Source organism: Triticum dicoccoides, chromosome 4A (assembly GCF_002162155.2).
Source record: "Triticum dicoccoides isolate Atlit2015 ecotype Zavitan chromosome 4A, WEW_v2.0, whole genome shotgun sequence".
In the NCBI taxonomy this organism is placed as follows: domain Eukaryota; kingdom Viridiplantae; phylum Streptophyta; class Magnoliopsida; order Poales; family Poaceae; genus Triticum; species Triticum dicoccoides.
This window is the reverse complement of record NC_041386.1, coordinates 121,609,315-121,616,988: the sequence shown is the minus strand read 5'-3', so window position 1 is coordinate 121,616,988 and position 7,674 is coordinate 121,609,315.

Here is a 7,674-nt window from a genome sequence, read left to right as displayed (position 1 = left end):
TGCACGCTGGATAGCGGTCGATGTGTGGAGTAATGGTAGAAGATGCAGGCAGGAGTCGGTCTACTTGTCACGGACGTGATGCCTATATACATGATCATACCTAGATATTCTCAAAACTATGCTCAATTCTATCCATTGCTCAACAGTAATTTGTTCACCCACCGTAGTACTTATGCTATCTTGAGAGAAGCCACTAGTGAAACCTATGGCCCCCGGGTCTATTTTCCATCATATGAGTTTCCAATCTATTTTATTTTGTAATATTTACTTTTAATTTTTTATATCATAAAAATACCAAAAATATTTATCTTATTATTATCATTTCTATCAGATCTCACTCTTTCAAGTGGCCGTGAAGGGATTGACAACCCCTTTATCGCGTTGGTTGCGAGGTTCTTATTTGTTTGTGTAGGTACGAGATGACTCGCGCGTGGTCTCCTATTGGATTGATACCTTGGTTCTCAAAAACTGAGGGAAATACTTATGCTGCTTTGCGGCATCACCCTTTCCTCTTCAAGGGAAAACCAACGCATGCTCAAGAGGTAGCAAGAAGGATTTCTGGTGTCGTTGCCGGGGAGATCTACGTCAAGTCAAGACATACCAATTTTGTGTTGTGAAGTTTTCAAGTTTTGGGTAAAGATTTGATGGATTATGGAACAAGGAGTGGCAAGAGCCTAAGCTTGGGGATGCCCAAGGCACCCCAAGGTAAAATCCAAGGATACCAAAAAGCCTAAGCTTGGGGATGCCCCGGAAGGCATCCCCTCTTTTGTCTTCGTTCATCGGTAACTTTTACTTGGAGCTATATTTTTATTCACCACATGATATGTGTTTTTCTTGGAGCGTCTTGTATGATTTGAGTCTTTACTTTTTAGTTTACCACAATCATCCTTGTTGTACACACCTTTTGAGAGAGACACACATGAATCGGAATTTATTAGAATACTCTATGTGCTTCACTTATATCTTTTGAGCTATATAGTTTTTGCTCTAGTGCTTCACTTATATCTTTTAGAGCATGGTGGTGGTTTTATTTTATAGAAATAATTGATCTCTCATGCTTCACTTATATTATTTTGAGAGTCCTTTAGAATAGCATGGTAATTTTCTTTTAGGCATAATAAAAACTTTCATATAAGTGTATTGAATACTATGAGAAGTTTGATACTTGACAATTGTTTTGAGATATGGAGATGGTGATATTAGAGTCATGCTAGTTGAGTAGTTGTGAATTTGAATACTTGTGTTGAAGTTTGTGATTCCCGTAGCAAGCACGTATGGTGAACCGTTATGCGATGAAGTCGGAGCATGATTTATTTATTGCTTGTCTTCCTTAAGAGTGGCGGCTGGGGACGAGCGATGGTCTTTTCCTACCAATCTATCCCCCTAGGAGCATGCGGGTAGTACTTTGTTTCGATAACTAATAGATTTTTGCAATAAGTATGTGAGTTCTTTATGACTAATGTTGAGTCCATGGATTATACGCACTCTCACCCTTTCACATTTGCTAGCCTCTCTATTACCGCGCACTTTTCGCCGGTATCATACACCCACCATATACCTTCCTCAAAACAGCCACCATACCTACCTATTATGGCATTTCCATAGCCATTCCGAGATATATTGCCATGCAACTTTCCACCGTTCCGTTTGTTATGACACGCTTCATCATTGTCATATTGCCATGCACGATCATGTAGTTGACATCGTATTTGTTTCAAAGCCACCATTCATAATTTTTTTCATACATGTCACGCTTGATTCATTGCATATCCCGGTACACCGCCGGAGGCATTCACATAGAGTCATATTTTGTTCTAAGTATTGAGTTGTAAGTGAAAAGAAGTGTGATGATCATCATTATTAGAGCATTGTCCCAGTGAGGAAAGGATGATGGAGACTATGATTCTCCCACAAGTCAGGATGAGACTCCGGACGAAAAAGAAAAAAAAGAGGCCAAAAAAAAGATGGCCCAGAAAATGAGAGAAAAAGAGAGAAGGGACAATGTTACTATCCTTTTCCACACTTGTGCTTCAAAGTAGCACCATGATCTTCATGATAGAGAGTCTCCTATCTTGTCACTTTCATAAACTAGTGGGAATTTTACATTATAGAACTTGGCTTGTATATTTCAATGATGGGCTTCCTCAAATTGCCCTATGTCTTTGTGAGCAAGCAAGTTGGATGCACACCCACTTAGTTTCTTTTGTTGAGCTTTCATACACTTATAGCTCTAGTGCATCCGTTGCATGGCAATCCCTACTCACTCACATTGATATCTATTGATGGGCATCTCCATAGCCCGTTGATATGCCTAGTTGATGTGAGACTATCTTCTCCTTTTTGTCTGCTCCACAACCACCATTCTATTCCACCTATAGTGCTATGTCCATGGCTCACGCTCATGTATTGCGTGAAAATTGAAAAAGTCTGAGAACATCAAAAGTATGAAACAATTGCTTGGCTTGTCATTGGGATTGTGCATGATTTAATATTTTGTGTGATGAAGATAGAGCATAGCCAGACTATATGATTTTGTGGGGATAACTTTCTTTGGTCATGTTATTTTGAGAAGACATGATTGCTTAGTTAGTATGCTTGAAGTATTATTATTTTTATGTCAATATTAAACTTTTATCTTGAATCTTTTGGATCTGAACATTCATGCCACAATAAAGAAAATTACATTGAGAAATTTGTTAGGAAGCATTCCACATCAAAAATTCTGTTTTTATCATTTACCTACTCGAGGACGAGCATGAATTAAGCTTCGGGATGTTGATACGTCTCCAACGTATCTATAAATTTTTGATTGTTCCATGCTATTATATATTCTGTTTTGGATGTTTAATGGGCTTATTTATACACTTTTATATTATTTTTGTGACTAACCTATTAACCGGAGGCCCAGCCCAAATTGCTGTTTTTTGCCTATTTTAGTATTTCATAGAAAAAGAATATCAAACGGAGTCCAAACGGAATGAAACCTTCGGGAGCGTGATTTTTGGAACAAACGTGATCCAGAGGACTTGGAGTGGGCATCAAGCAATCAACGAGGAGGCCATGAGGCAAGGGGCACGCCTACCCCCTGGGCGCGCCCTCCACCCTCATGGGCCCCTCGTGGCTCCACCGACCTACTTCTTCCTCCTATATATACCTATGTACCCTGAAATCATCATAGAGCACCACGAAAACCTAATTCCATCGCCGCAACCTTCTGTACCCGTGAGATCCCATCTTGGGGCCTTTTCCGGTGCTCCATCGGAGGGGGCAGTGATCACGGAGGGCTTCTACATCAACACCATAGCCTCTCCGATGATGTGTGATTAGTTTACCTTAGACCTTCGGGTCCATAGTTATTAGCTACATGACTTCTTCTCTCTCTTTGGATCTCAATACAAAGTTCTCCTTGATTCTCTTGGAGATCTATTCGATGTAATCTTCTTTTGCGGTGTGTTTGTCGAGATCCGATGAATTGTGGGTTTATGATCAAGATTATCTATGAACAATATTTGAATCTTCTCTGAATTCTTTTATGTATGATTGGTTATCTTTCCAAGTCTCTTCGAATTATCAGTTTGATTTGGCCTCCTAGATTGATCTTTATTGGAATGGGAGAAGTGGTTAGCTTTGGGTTCAATCTTGCGGTGCTCGATCCGAGTGACAGAAGGGGAAATGACACGTATTGTATTATTGCCATCGAGGATAAAAATATGTGGTTTATATCATATTGCATGAGTTTATCCCTCTACATCATGTCATCTTGCTTAAAGCGTTACTCTGTTCTTATGAACTTAATACTCTAGATGCATGCTGGATAGAGGTCGATGTGTGGAGTAATAGTAGTAGATCCAGGCAGGAGGCGGTCTACTTGTCACGGACGTGATGCCTATATACATGATCATACCTAGATATTCTCATAACTATGCTCAATTATATCAATTGCTCGACAGTAATTTGTTCACCCACCGTAATACTTATGCTATCTTGAGAGAAGCCACTAGTGAAACCTATGGCCCCCGGGTCTATTTTCCATCATATAAGTTTCCAATCTATTTTATTTTGCAATCTTTACTTTCAATTTATATCATAAAAATACCAAAAATATTTATCTTATTATTATCATCTCTATCAGATCTCACTCTTGCAAGTGGTTGTGAAGGGATTGACAACCCCTTTATCGCGTTGGTTGCGAGGTTCTTATTTGTTTGTGTAGGTACGAGGTGACTCGCACGTGGTCTCCTACTGGATTGATACCTTGGTTCTCAAAAACTGAGGGAAATACTTACACTGCTTTGCTGCATCACCCTTTCCTCTTCAAGGGAAAACCAACGCATGCTCAAGAGGTAGCAACATCTGGGCCATTCTCTGCTCTGGCAGCACCTGCCTTGTGGTGTTTAACTATGCCAATTGCATTTTTATCAGTACCGGTTTCTATGTCTATTAAGCCTGTTGAAACTAACAGTTGAATCCATTTTTAAACAGTTGTATTTCAATGGCTACAAACTTACAAAACATGACTTAGGATGTTGTTAAGCCTGTTGCAAATAACAGTTGTATCCATTTTTTAATCTGTCCATTTGCTACCATGCTACGCTCTGCAATGAAGATATACTAGAGATGCTGCCCATTTGCAATTTTTTGTGGATGCTAATCCTGTTGTACTTAACATGCATGTCCATGTACTTACGCAGGGTCATAACGGCCGATGCTGTTGTTTGCCGTCGAGGTTAGCTGCATCCCATGTCTTATAGTATTTCACATCATTTGTGCAATGGCAGTTTAACTTCTACCATTTACTGGTTGCCTGTAGGTCCACATGTCAGTGTCACTAATCCACGCTTCAACCCGGAGGAACTGCTCGCCTCCGCCGCCGCTGACTTTGGGCGGGCTCTGGCCAAGATGAAGTGCCCCAGCAACCACCTCTCGGGACTTACCAAGTATGTACTCACCAGTTCATGAAGGAAATATGCCCTAGAGGCAATAATAAAGTTATTATTTATATTTCCTTATACCATGATAAATGTTTATTATTCATGCTAGAGTTGTATTAACCGGAAACTTAGTACGTGTCTGAATACATAGACAAACAGAGTGTCCCTAGTATGCCTCTACTTGACTAGCTCATTAATCAAAGATGGTTAATTTTCCTAACCATAGACATGTGTTGTCATTTGATGAACGGGATCACATCATTAGAGAATGATGTGATGGACATGACCCATCCGTTAGCTTAGCATAAATGACCGTTTAGTTTTACTGCTATTGCTTTCATCATGACTTATACATGTTCCTCTCACTATGAGATTATGCAACTCCCGAATACCAGAGGAACACCTTGTGTGCTATCAAACGTCACAACATAACTGGGTGATTATAAAGATGCTCTACATGTGTCTCCGATGGTGTTTGTTGAGTTGGCATAGATCGAGATTAGGACTTGTCACTCCATGTATCGGAGAGGTATCTCTGGGCCCTCTCGGTAATGCTCATCACTATAAGCCTTGCAAGCAATGTGACTAATGAGTTAGTTGCGGGATGATGCATTACGGAACGAGTAAAGAGACTTGCCGGTAACGAGATTGAACTTGGTATGATGATACCGACGATCGAATCTCGGGCAAGTAACATACCGATGACAAAGGGAACAACGTATGTTGTTATGCGGGTTGACCGATAAAGATCTTCGTAGAATATGTAGGAGCCAATATGATCATCTAGGTTCCACTATTGGTTATTGACCGGAGATGTGTCTCGGTCATGTCTAGATAGTTCTCGAACCCGTAGGGTCCGCACGCTTAACGTTCGATGACGATTTGTATTATGAATTATGTGATTTGATGTACCGAAGGTTGTTCGGGTTCACGGATGAGATCATGGACATTACGAGGAGTCTCGAAATGGTCGATATGTAAAGATCAATATATTGGAAGGCTATATTCGAACATCGGAAAGGTTCCGAGTGATTCGGTTATTTTTCGGAGTATCGGAGAGTTACGGGAATTCGTCGGGGGAAGTAGTGGGCCTTAATGGGCCATACGGGAAAGGAGAGAAGGGCCTCAAGGGGTGGCCGCACGCCCCCCATGGCATGTACGAATTGGACTAGGGAAGGGGCGGCGCCCCCTCTCTTTCCTTCTCCCTCTCCTACTCCTTCCCTCTCTCCCCTCTTGGAAAAGGAAGGGGACTCCAACTAGGATTGGGAATCCTAGTTGGACTCCCCCTATGGGCGTGCCACTCCTAGGCCGGCCTCCTCTTCCCCCTCCTTTATATACGTGGGCAAGGGGGCACCCCAAAGGCACTCCAAGATTTATCTTAGCCATGTGCGGTGCCCCCCTCCATAGTTTTCCACCTCAGTCATATGGTCGTAGTGCTTAGGCGAAGCCCTGCATCGGTAACTTCATCATCACCGTCACCACGCCGCCGTGCTGATGAAACTCTCCCTCGGCCTCAACTGGATCAAGAGTTTGAGGGACGTCACTGAGCTGAACGTGTGCAGATCGCGGAGGTGTCATGCGTTCGGTACTTGGATCGGTTGGATCGCGAATACGTTCTACTACATCAACCGCGTTACTAAACGCTTCCGCTTTCGGTCTATGAGGGTACGTGGACACAATCTCCCCACTCATTGCTATGCTTCTCCTAGATAGATCTTGCGTGATCGTAGGATTTTTTTTGAAATACTATGTTCCCCAACAGTTCAATCTTACCAATACCAGTTGCAATTAATGGCTATGTTTTGTACGATCGATGTATTAAGCATGTTTTAGTAAACATGCCTAACATATTTTAGCTATTTCCCTACCTTTTTATAAACAACTGGGCAATTATCTACTCTGGCAGTGTCTGCCCTGTGATGTTTAACTCTGCCAATTGCATTTTTATCAGTACCCGTTTCAATGGTCATTTAGCCTGTTGCAATTAGAGAAAATTCCTTATTTGACACTATCTTAAAATCTGGTTCCTTATTTGACACCGGAAAAGTTTTTCTTCCCTATTTGACACTAGTCCTAAATTTTATTCCTTATACGACACTTTCGTCCATTTTGAGCCTAAATGACACCTAAAAAGACGATTTTGCCCCTCATGCGGTATGTGTGCGTGCGTGTGTGTGTGCTATTGCGTGTGTGGGTGCACGCGCACATGTGTGCTGCTGCTGCATGTGTGTGTGCATGTGTGCTGCTGCGTGTGTGTTTGCTACTGCGTGTGTACGTGCGCGCGTGCGTGTGTGTGTTGTTGCGTGCCTATGTGCTGCCTGCGTGTGTGCTGCTGCTGCGTGTGTGTGTATGTGTGTGTGATGCGTGCGTGTGTGTTGCTGCATGTGCGTGCGTGTGTGTGTGCACGTGCATGTGCGTGTTGTTGCGTGTGTGTGCGCGTGCGTGTGTGTTGGTGCATGTGTATGTGTTGCTGCGTGTGTGCTCCTGCCCTTGCACTGATGCTCCGTGTGTGCGCTATTGCCCCCCACACACATACCACATGAGGGGCAAAAGAGTCTTTTCAGGTGTCATTTAGGCTTAAAATGGACGGAAATGTCATCTAGGGAATAAAATTTAGAACTTGTTCCAAATAGGGAAGAAATTTTTTTCCAGTGTCAAATAAGGAAGCAGATTTTAAGATAGTGTCAAATAAGGAATTTTCTCGTTGCAATTAACAGTTGTATCCATTTTTAAAGAGTTGTAT